We start from the raw sequence: 12,771 nt of genomic DNA on the forward strand, positions 1-12,771 counted from the left end.
GATGTAAGATCTTAGGAACATCAGAATCTACCCCGGGTATAATCTCATAGGGGCTTCCTGAGCCCGTCAACAGCATTTCCCAGACATCACAGATTGCTGCTTGTTTATCAGTTGCTCTTCTCTCCTGTCTGTCTGTTTGATGTAAGATCTTAGGAATCTCAAGATACTTTATAATTGCATCTTTTAGAAAGCTTCTGCAGCTGTATAGCTTGAATATCTTGCTGGACGTGTAGCCACATTGATGACCTGCACCTGAATCATGCTTGTTTTTATAGAAGCCCAACAGATTTTCAGGAAATCACCTTTGTGGTTTCACTTTCAGTTTTGGGGAAACTGCTTTTGTAGTTTGAGTTTCAGTTTTTGGGGGATAAAAAAATCAAAGAATAGTGAAGTATTTGTCAGCAAAATCCATGGTGGAGAAAGCAAAACATCTTGAACCCAATAAAAATTAATTCATAAAAAGTTTGAATTTTGATCCACAATCAAAACTTTTTTGTAAGAACATTGTAGACATAGTCCTAGGAGTAAATAATTAGAAATGAAAACATTTAAAAAAATAGCAGCATAAAATGTACATAAATTGGAGGACAAAAGTGTTCTTTAACAATATGTTTCAGGATGCGACGTCTATAAATAAGAAAATTACTGTATACTTTTTTCACAACCCAAACGGTGAAACGCCAAAAAACTATCTCTTGTAGTTCCTGTTCATCAGATTAGTAATATATAAGGAAGCTGCTGTAAATCGAGGTCAATACATTAGGTCTAGAAACACAATCTTATCCCTCTGCCATTGTGTTGTTGTGGTTACTGAATCCTTGACAACAACAACAAAAAAAAAACAACCAAAAAACTAAAAAGTATTTTTCGATCCTGAAGGCGAGGACGTGATGTGGCGTCTAACATTCCTACAGAGTTGCCCAACAGTTTAAATTAAGCTTGTTGGAGTCTTACCTAGGACGGTAAAACTTTTCACAACAATATATACTGTATGTTTCTCATCACAATTTTTGAAACACAGGGCTTCTGCAGTATTCCACATTCTCTGGACAGGCACTGCTGGGTATGCTGCTGGTCAGAGCTGGTTGTTTTATTGGTTTTCAGATGCTCATGCTGGTTCAGGAGGCTTGGTGCTGGTTAAGCTGGTCCAGTTTCTGTAACCCTTGTAAGGGGTTTTATAAGCAGCTGGGTGCCAGTAAATATTCATTCCAGTTCCCAACTCTTAGCTGATCAGCAGCAAACCAGCTCCCCAGCGCAGCTGCAGCCAGCCCTGCAGTTAAAATGTTTATAAAGAAGTGTCAGTGACTCAGTGAGCAAGAAACATAACAGCACAAAGACAACTGGTAAACACAAAGAAATAAATAAAGAAATGAGTCAGGACATTGCACTCAGAATGGATAATACCATTTTCTTCCTTTGCGTGAGACAAAGTCTTTATCTCCTGAGAGCAACAAATTGTCCTGTATGATCTCTAACCATCTCTTGCTGTTCTCCAGGACCAGAGGACTCTGTTGCCACGTAAGTGGATATAATTAGAACAGAGGGAATGACTTTTCACACAGAGAGTGGGGAGGGGATGGAATGGATTACCTAGTCATGTTGCTGAAGGAGACTTTTCTTCACACAGAGAGTGGTGAGGGGATGGAATGGGTTACCTAGTCGTGTTGCTGAAGGAGACTCTTCTTCACACAGAGAGTGGTGAGGGGATGGAATGGGTTACTTAGTCATGTTGCTGAAGGAGGCTCTTCTTCACACATAGAGTGGTGAGGGGATGGAATGGGTTATCTAGTCATGTTGCTGAAGGAGACTCTTCTTCACACACAGAGAGAGTGGTGAGGGGATGGAATGGGTTACCTAGTCATGTTGCTGAAGGAGGCTCTTCTTCACACATAGAGTCGTGAGGGGATGGAATGGGTTATCTAGTCATGTTGCTGAAGGAGACTCTTCTTCACACACAGAGAGAGTGGTGAGGGGATGGAATGGGTTACCTAGTCATGTTGCTGAAGGAGACACTTCTTCACACAGAGAGTGGTGAGGGGATGGAATGGGTTACCTAGTCATGTTGCTGAAGGAGGCTCTTCTTCACACATAGAGTGGTGAGGGGATGGAATGGGTTACCTAGTCATGTTGCTGAAGGAGACTCTTCTTCACACAGAGAGTGGTGAGGGGATGGAATGGGTTACCTAGTCATGTTGCTGAAAGAGACTCTTCTTCACACAGAGAGTGGTGAGGGGATGGAATGGGTTACCTAGTCATGTTGCTGAAGGAGGCTCTTCTTCACACATAGAGTGGTGAGGGGATGGAATGGGTTACCTAGTCATGTTGCTGAAGGAGACTCTTCTTCACACAGAGAGTGGTGAGGGGATGGAATGGGTTACCTAGTCATGTTGCTGAAAGAGACTCTTCTTCACACACACAGAGAGTGGTGAGGGGATGGAATGGGTTACCTAGTCATGTTGCTGAAAGAGACTCTTCTTCACACACACAGAGAGTGGTGAGGGGATGGAATGGGTTTCCTAGTCATGTTGCTGAAGGAGACTCTTCTTCACACAGAGAGTGGTGAGGGGATGGAATGGGTTACCTAGTCATGTTGCTGAAGGAGACTCTTCTTCACACAGAGAGTGGTGAGGGGATGGAATGGGATACCTAGTCATGTTGCTGAAGGAGACTGGGGTGGGGGTGGGGGTGGGGGTTTCTTTGTGTGCTGTTTTTGTTGTTAATTTTGCAATCCAGTGAAGGCAAAGCTCAGCCTGGAAGCCTTATTTCTGTAAGTTTTTACTTTGTGTCTATTGTTTGTGTTTAAGAATCTTTTTGTTTGGCCCTCGTGCCTGTTTATTTTGTGTTTATTATTTAATAAAAGTATTTTGTTTGAACTGCAGTGTCTCTGGGCCTCATCCCTTGCGCCATCCTGTCACAGTTGCATTAGACTGTTTTTCATTTAATGGTTTAATTGTTTTTTTTTCTGAGACTCGCCTTGGGATCCTTGTGATGTAAGGCACTATAGAAATGTAAATTGTATTGCATTGTATATATTATTGAATACAGCTGAAATTACACAGAGGAGAGGAATGCTTCTCTCGTGCGGAGAGCAGGTGATTGCTTTCAGTCCTGTGTTTGGGTTCAAGTTTTATGAGTGGAAGATCAGTGTCTCAAGGTCCAAGTCAAATGAACGGTTCTCAATAGGTCTCACAAAATATTGCAGACAAGAGTCTCAATGGACATGGTCACTAATAAAGGAATAGTCTGCTGAAAAATCGTACTCAACATTAGTTTGCTGAAACGTGTACGTTTATTAAGTGTGTAAGTGCTCAATCCAAAATAAGCGATTAAAACCAGCATTACAAAAACTATTACGATATATAGCACGCTGGTCATGTCTGCCTGCTGCTGATATGGCACAAAGCACACAGGTTCCATTCCATTGTGACACCTCGTCTGAATTAGAACATGCAGTCCTGTTCCACCATTGGCTGTCTCACCCCAGCTGCACTGTCCTGCCGTCCCCCCCTAAGTGCAGAACCATTGCCATTATACCGCAGTTGCCTCTGTCTGTCTGTTTGCATTGCCATTGAAGATCATTAGGGAAGGGCACAGAAACAACAGCTACTGTCTGGAGTGGAAACACAAAGGTCTGGCCTGCCTGTATCGTCACACAGCACATCATCGGAAACAATGAAGATAAGGGCTTCTATTAGGCTGTGTTTGCATTAAGCCCTTGTGGTGTAAATGTCACAGTGCAGATAGGCACATGCTGTGTCTTCCGGGAATATTACACAGGCAGTATTTATGAATGTGGTTTCTTTACTCGTGTGAAGGGTGGTTGTGGGAGAGGGGTTCATTTTTGCAAATCTTGCCAATTTATTTCAGAAGAGCAGTGACAGTGAGCAGGGTTAGCTGTATAGTCCAGCAGTCACAGTGAGCAGGGTTAGCTGTATAGTCCAGTCGCAGTGAGCAGGGTTAGCTGTACAGTCCAGCAGTCACAGTGAGCAGGGTTAGCTGTATAGTCCAGTCACAGTGAGCAGGGTTAGCTGTATAGTCCAGTCACAGTGAGCAGGGTTAGCTGTATAGTCCAGCAGTCACAGTGAGCAGGGTTAGCTGTATAGTCCAGCAGTCACAGTGAGCAGGGTTAGCTGTATAGCCCAGCAGTCACAGTGAGCAGGGTTAGCTGTATAGTCCAGCAGTCACAGTGAGCAGGGTTAGCTGTATAGTCCAGCAGTCACAGTGAGCAGGGTTGGCTGTATAGTCCAGCAGTCACAGTGAGCAGGGTTAGCTGTATAGTCCAGCAGTCACAGTGAGCAGGGTTAGCTGTATAGCCCAGCAGTCACAGTGAGCAGGGTTAGCTGTATAGTCCAGCAGTCACAGTGAGCAGGGTTAGCTGTATAGTCCAGCAGTCACAGTGAGCAGGGTTGGCTGTATAGTCCAGCAGTCACAGTGAGCAGGGTTAGCTGTATAGCCCAGCAGTCACAGTGAGCAGGGTTATATTAGTAATCACCACAAGGGAATTCATAATGAATGCATGTCATGTTTCAATATTTGAATAGTACCTCCACATGTTTCGGTCAGATCTGAAGTGCGGTTTCATTTCCAAGCGGAGCACGATCAGGGCAGCTGTGGAACATCCACGTCAGAGTAATGTCTGGGAGGATATGACTTCGTGTCTCTGACCCGCTACAAGTCAGCTGGACCCCCAGCCAATCACGTTATCCCCTAAAAACAAAATGTTCTTTGTTTTACTGCCCCCCCCTTTGCAACCACGCTGAGTGCTTCTCATTGCACTGGCTGAAATCTAGTTTATTTTTACATTTTGTAGAAGCCTATGTAAGGGAGCTCTGAGTTCAGTTGCAGTTGTCTGCCATAGACATATGCAGAGTAAGCTAGATCAGTAAGCTGCTGTGTGTTGCCAGCAAAACAAATGGAAACTTGAACCAAAGACTGATCTAGCCTAGGTAACATATAACGAGCATCAAAAGAAACTTATCACTATTATAACACATCTATTATCGAAAAAAAATAAGGTATAGAAATGATGGACATTGACAAAATGTTTTCTTTTAAATCACTCGATCATTCATCCTTAACCATGACACCCTTGAGTAACTATGACTGAAGCATATGCACTTAATTACCTAATCAGTGAGACAGTTGATTGGACACTGGATAGGGAGTTATTTCAGCTGTTGAATTGCAAGCTTGAATCAAAGCAGTAAAGAAAATCACAGAAAAAAAAACAATATGCCACGTCTGTCAAGAGAGCAGCGCCTTCGTGCAATCGGCATGTTAGAGGCTGGACTAGGGCAGCATACTGTGGCTCGCCGTCTTGGGTGCTCACAGCCAGCAATTTCAAACCTGGCGAGACGGTATAACCAGACACACTCTGTCAATGACAGGCCATGAACTGGGAGAGCAAGAGTCACAACACCTGCCCAAGATCGACAGATCATTTTGCAGCATCTTCGTGTCTCAATTGTTAATCAGCACAATAAAAAGTCACTGCACCTGCTCTAAAACAGAGTTTGTCATTTTTCAATCACATCTTGTGAATCTTATCCAAATATAAGTGATAAGTTTCTTTTGATGCTCAAATATAAGTGATAAGTTTCTTTTGATGCTCAGTATAGACCTATAGGAGGACACTGGAAATGAAGAGCAGTTCTCAACACAGACTTGTAAAAGAGAATCATATCTGTACTGTGCGAGGTTAAAAGGAAAGTCAGAAACATCTTACTTTCAGGTAGTCTTGCACTTCCGGCTGCTTCCCCTATTGACTTCTCATGCCTTGACCCGGAAGCGAAACAGAGCACCGGAAAGTCAAGCAGACTGAGAGCTTTCTTCAAACCTGGCACAGCAGCACTTTCGACCGGAACTGCACAGCCAATTGACTGGTGTTTGTAGCAACATGACAACCGTTGTTTGGGAGATGGAAAAAAAAAACTGGAAGGGAAATTCAATGTACTAATATTTACAGCAGTGAGTCACCGGTTCAAATCCCACCTCTGTCACTGACTGTGTGACCCTGAGCAAGTCACTTAACCTCCTTGTGCTCCATCCTGCGGATGAGATGTTAAATCAATGTCCTATTGGAAGTGACTCTGCATATAATGCACAATTCACAGCCTACCTCTGTAAAGCGTTTTGTGATGGTAGTCCACTATGAAAGGTGCTATATATAAAAATAAAAAAAATTATATATATATAATTGAAAACCCCAGAGATGTACCCTACTTAGCTCAGTCCAGACGGTTGTCATGCTGATGCGCTGGGGAGGCCGCACTGTGGTTGATCCCCGGAGCAGGCATCGCAGCCGTTGTGTGTGCTGATGCGCCAGGGAGGCAAAATAAGCTGATCCCTGGAGCCAGCATTACACTTCAGCCATTAACACCAGACAGAAGGATATCTACATCATCATATGGAAGGAAACGTAAATGGATGGAGACACATATGGATCACATTAGTTTACTGTAAAGCTACATCTTAGTTAGTGCTTATCTTGGCGAGAGCCGAGTTCAAATCAGCATGAAGTTTTAACATCTACTCTCGTGTAATGGAAATCATATATATATATATATATTACACCGCAGATCCAAAGTGAGGCGTTTACCAGGTCCGTTCTTGTCCAGGTCCGTTCTTGTCCAGGTCCGTTCTTGTCCAGGTCCGTTCTTGTCCAGGTCCGTTCTTGTCCAGGTCCGTTCTTGTCCAGGTCCGTTCTTGTCCAGGTCCGTTCTTGTCCAGGTCCGTTCTTGTCCAGGTCCGTTCTTGTCCAGGTCCGTTCTTGTCCAGGTCCGTTCTTGTCCAGGTCCGTTCTTGTCCAGGTCCGTTCTTGTCCAAGACCACATTCCTCTACACTCCTCCCAGTCTTTAGCCCCTAGTGTGACCACACTGTGTTCCCTGTATATACTGCACACACACCCTACCCCACCCCCACCCCGAGGTGCCTCTGACTCATTTACAGGCTGTTCAGCATAGTCTGACCCACACGCAATGCACAGCATCTTTAAAACTAACATTTCATTAGCAAATGTCATGTTCTAACCTGGCAATCGAATACGTCTGAACGGACTCGATCAGAACTGCCCTGCGCAATCCGACACGATGCACAACACGCTGCAGCTTTATATTTTAGTTATTTTATTTCTTTCCTGTTGTCAAAAGCAAGCAGACTGGCTGGTTCCAGGCCGGAGCCAGAGGCTGGAGTTATCGTGGCCCCTCTGGTATCAATTAGAGTTAATGGGCGAGGTGGGGGTAGACTGGCTGTTAGATAGTTTGTTAGGAGGCCTTGGTAACAAGCCGCATGTGGTTTTTATTAATGACGCCTCCCCCCCCATCCCCAAATGAATCCAAATTACAGGCCAACATTCCGTACAGTGCTATATTTGCATATAATTTCCTAGCTGGGTGCATTTTTCCATTTGCTCCTACTCTGTGCTTTACCACACTTATTAGGGATTCACCAAGCTTGCAATGCAATTATGAAATTACCGGGAACTAAAGTAAAATGTAAAATGAACATTAAGTCAGTGCTCAGCCGCGCTTTGCAGTTCTCTCTCCCTCAGACTTTCTTCCACAACCGCACGACCTACACCCACGACTCACTGTACATGATATCATACAGAGATGTATTACAGAGCTGCTCTGATTCTGAATCAAAGAGCTGAGGCCTCTTAGTTGAATAACAGTGCTGTCTTGTCCATGGCATCATTGTGTTGGCTTGTTCGCTCCCATAATGTAACACTGCATCGGCTGGATGCAACACAGCGTGTGCACCCCGAGCTTATACAATAAGAGACACCATTACCCACCTATTACCTTATTCTATTCTGCAACCGGACCCTGCTCTCCCATTGTTTACTGTAGAGGGCAGCCCGTCTAGTAACGGAAGGTGACTCTAACTAATGACACCTGCTATGAATCCTCAAGCAACGGTCTCAAAATGGTAACACTTTCAGTGAGCTTCAACGATTATTTCAGACAAACAGGGCAATAAATAAGTGTAGTTATTATAATAGTGATGATGGCATTGCTGAGTCAACAAAGGTAACACAGCAGATTATCCCTTAATTACTGACAATTCCCTCCCTGTCAGTTGTTACAGCTAAATCCAGGGTAGCCTTGCAACACACTAAAATAAACACAGTTGGATTTTCTCAGATACAAGCAGTGGCGCAATCGAGCTGAAACTTACATAATAGGCAAGCCAAGTCACATGACTCCCATCTCTCGCACACCTGTCTGATTCACTCATCAGTCCTCTTGATGCAATGAAAAGAGCATTAGGAACTACTTCTATTACAAACTGCTTCTTTAAGAAGGCTGAAAATGCTGACGAAGACGACGGCAACAGACAGTTAATATATAATAATTCTTGTTTAAGAAAATCTATATTTGAGTGTTGTTCCTGTACCTTCAGATTTAGGACTGCAGCGCTGGATACCAGGGTCTGTGACAGGGAGACCCATTCCAGTCCAGGGTCTGTGACGGGGTGACCCATTCCAGTCCAGGGTCAGTGACGGGGAGACCCATTCCAGTCCAGGGTCAGTGACGGGGAGACCCATTCCAGTCCAGGGTCAGTGACAGGGAGACCCATTCCAGTCCAGGGTCAGTGACGGGGAGACCCATTCCAGTCCAGGGTCAGTGACGGGGAGACCCATTCCAGTCCAGGGTCTGTGACGGGGAGACCCATTCCAGTCCAGGGTCTGTGACGGGGAGACCCATTCCAGTCCAGGGTCTGTGACGGGGAGACCCATTCCAGTCCAGGGTCTGTGACGGGGAGACCCATTCCAGTCCAGGGTCTGTGACGGGGAGACCCATTCCAGTCCAGGGCCTGTGACGGGGAGACCCATTCCAGTCCAGGGTCTGTGACGGGGAGACCCAGTCCAGTCCAGGGTCAGTGACGGGGAGACCCATTCCAGTCCAGGGTCAGTGACAGGGAGACCCATTCCAGTCCAGGGTCTGTGACGGGGAGACCCATTCCAGTCCAGGGTCAGTGACAGGGAGACCCATTCCAGTCCAGGGTCTGTGACGGGGAGACCCATTCCAGTCCAGGGTCAGTGACAGGGAGACCCATTCCACTGTGCCAGTTTTTAAGTAACTTTTCCTACTTTTTAACAATTTTTTCATGTGACCTCCATTAATATTTACCACATGCCAAGTTAATTTCTGCAAATATAATGGATGAAAGTTCCATTAAAGGCAAAAACAATCCTTATTGATCAGCAACTTGCAGTGAAAATTCACATCTCACAGGCCCTTGTCCGCTTAAAAAATATAAAAAACAGTTCCCTGAAACATAAATTATTCAGACTCCAATATTAAACCACATCAAAAAGTCCCTTGAATTCCTGTCTAGTTTATGTCCTATTTCCTCCAGTTCCTTGTTGTTGTCATAAACGGTGCATATGGTTAAAATTTTCCATAGTCTGGAGCCTTTAGCAAAAGAGACAATTCCCAAGGTCACAGAGAAGTTTATTCACAACACAGCTCATACACACACACACACAGACTCACACACAGGTACGTGCACACACATACACAGGCACACACACACAAACTCACACATAGGCACACAGGCACACACACACACATACAAAAACAGATTCACGCACACACACACAGACTCACACACAAGCACACATACAGACTCACACACAGGTATGCACACACACACACACACACACAGACTCACACATAGGCCCACACAAGTACGCACACACACACACACAGAAACAGACACACACATGCACACACTCACACTCACACACAGAGACAGACACACACAACATGTCAGCTGTGAGGCTGGAAAGTATGAGAGTTAAGGGCTGGGAGAGAAGATGCATGGGTAAAACAAGGTCTGGTATTAACTTTGTTTTTTCGATTAGTAGAGATACGGGTCACCAGAGTCACCAGTCTGGGATCACCACAGAGTCACCAGTCTGGGATCACCAGTTATCTCCATACGACTTCATACCCCTCATTAGTGCAAATGCTCACTGTAATTTTCCTTATACACTTACCTAGCTTTATACCAAAGTAGTTTCAGCCAATAGGATCACGGATAATAATCAACCCTCACCCATGCCATTTTAATGCTGAACGTGGAATATTAGCCTTGCAGGTCTACCCTTACAGAAGTTTACCATAGTAAAAGCAAAGTGTATTAAGACACAGTAAAAGTATGGTAAAGACTAGGTAAGTATTGTAAAGCCCAGAGAGGTATGGTAAAGCACATTAAAAAAATCAAGTAGGGTAATTACATAAACATATGGGAAAAGCATGGGAAAACTGCAAAATGACCACGCGAACATGACATGGTAAACTCTTAGACAATAATTCCATCAAGTTGTTCCATTGAGTTGTTGAACCTCTGCTCTTGTGGTTTATAAAGTCCCAGACCCCCTTGATGGAATTGTAGTCTTGTAATTCTGCAGCCAAAGTTTAAAAAAAAAGTGTAAAATAAAGAAACAATGGCTATTGCGATTATAAAGAGTAAATTAAAAAGTCTGTGCTACGCACATGGAACAGTGAGGAAATGAGAATGTTTTCTTGGGGTTTAAACTACATTCAGCTGATTTTATTTTTTAGGTACGATTGACAGCGATGAGCTATACTATTACTCCTTTTTTGCTGTTTGTTTGACTGACTGCAGTTATAGTGACGCTACCCATATATTACAATGTTGCTAACTGATTGTGCTAACGTGCATTTCTCTCCCTTGCTCACTGGCAGTGTGCCACAGCTTTGTGCAACTCCCAGCAAGATCTGGACTTGTTTACACAGGCTTTCTGCTCAGATTACTGGTAAGTGCCAGCATGCTGCAGGAGCTTCAGTGCTAATCCTCCAGTCTGGTTTATGGACAGTCACTTGCCATGTAAACAAATTATACAACATGCATACGGGCCCTCAGAGAACCTGTCTGTGTCCCCTTCTGCCACTTTGTGTATAACTGTGCCACGTTAAGTTTCATATCTATGTATTTATTTTATAATGCAGAGATGTTTTTTTCAAAGTTTATAAAAAGAATCCGAATTGTGACTGAAGGGGATCTACAGCTACGCCCAAATGTTTTTCATCAACTAGAATTTTAGGATTGAGACAAAAAAAAACAACTATATGAACATAATTTAACATTCCTGTATTTAACTTTTATTTAATGTCATGTAATCAAAAAAAAAAACTACAAAATGATATCGCAGAAGTCTACAGGAAGCCATAATAGTAGTACAGTATGTCATGTTAGATTTTGAAATGTCACATTTTTCTATTTTTGTCAGTTTTTCGTTAAGTATATGGAAAATTACAAAGCGATATGTTGTTATAGGAGAGGACATAGTTAACCCTAACCAATACTTTTAAGCACAGAACAGAAACCATGTGAAGTGGAATGAAGACTTAGGACAGAGGGAAGGAGAGTGGTGAGGGGATGGAATGGGTTACCTAGTCATGTTGCTGAAGGAGACTCTTCTTCACACAGAGTGGTGAGGGTGTGGAATGGGTTACCTAGTCATGTTGCTGAAGGAGACTCTTCTTCACACAGAGTGGTGAGGGGATGGAATGGGTTACCTAGTCATGTTGCTGAAGGAGACTCTTCACAGAGTGGTGAGGGTGTGGAATGGGTTACCTAGTCATGTTGCTGAAGGAGACTCTTCTTCACACAGAGAGTGGTGAGGGGATGGAATGGGTTACCTAGTCATGTTGCTGAAGGAGACTCTTCTTCACACAGAGAGTGGTGAGGGGATGGAATGGGTTACCTAGTCATGTTGCTGAAGGAGACTCTTCTTCACACAGAGAGTGGTGAGGGTGTGGAATGGGTTACCTAGTCATGTTGCTGAAGGAGACTCTTCTTCACACACACAGAGTGGTGAGGGGATGGAATGGGTTACCTAGTCATGTTGCTGAAGGAGACTCTTCTTCACACAGAGAGTGGGGAGGGGATGGAATTGGTTACCTAGTCATGTTGCTGAAGGAGACTCTTCTTCACACAGAGAGTGGTGAGGGTGTGGAATGGGTTAACCCCTTTATAAAATGTTTACAGAATTTATTAATTTGGCAGCTTTTACCTTTGCTGGCGATACTCGCGGAGTGCTAGTGTGTCTGCCTCTAGATCCTGTTTACAGAAAGCTGCAAGTCATCAACACAGAAATAAACAAAAGACAGCAGCCCCCTCTTCAAGCTAGACTAAGCAGCATCCACCCCCACTGAACCCTCCCCCTCCCTCAAAGTGGTTTCTGAATGCGTCCTTTGAAGAAGCAGCTGGCCACATCTGGACACTCCACACTGGAGAAAACAGCAACACAGAAATGATCAGGAGCCAAACTTTCTACCCCCTGGAGCCACAGTGTGCTCCCTCGCTAATCCTGCATTCCCAAACAAGAGAGGAGCCAGGATCACCGACATGCTCACTGATCACGCTCTGCTGGAATGCTTTGCCACACCTCCTAGATTGTACAGCTATCCTCGAAACACGATGCATATATTGTATATATGATGCTTAACATGTTGCTGTCCAGATCCATTACTGTAGGCTGTGTCACTCTCTGCAGCATATTGTAAACAGTGCCATCCTCTCATTTCCCACCTGCAATGCATATGTGTTGTTAGTTTGGTACAAGCAATTGTTTCTGGTTACAGTACAGGTTTTCCATTACCTATATGAAAAATATCCAGAAAAACAGCCACAGAAGCATACTACAGGAAACTAAACATTGTTTTCAGACAGTGCTTTAGTATTTTTGTTTTCAGGGTCAGTGTCACTGTCAAAGTATGTACTGTTTGAAGTAG

Source organism: Acipenser ruthenus, chromosome 34 (assembly GCF_902713425.1).
Source record: "Acipenser ruthenus chromosome 34, fAciRut3.2 maternal haplotype, whole genome shotgun sequence".
Classification (NCBI taxonomy): domain Eukaryota; kingdom Metazoa; phylum Chordata; class Actinopteri; order Acipenseriformes; family Acipenseridae; genus Acipenser; species Acipenser ruthenus.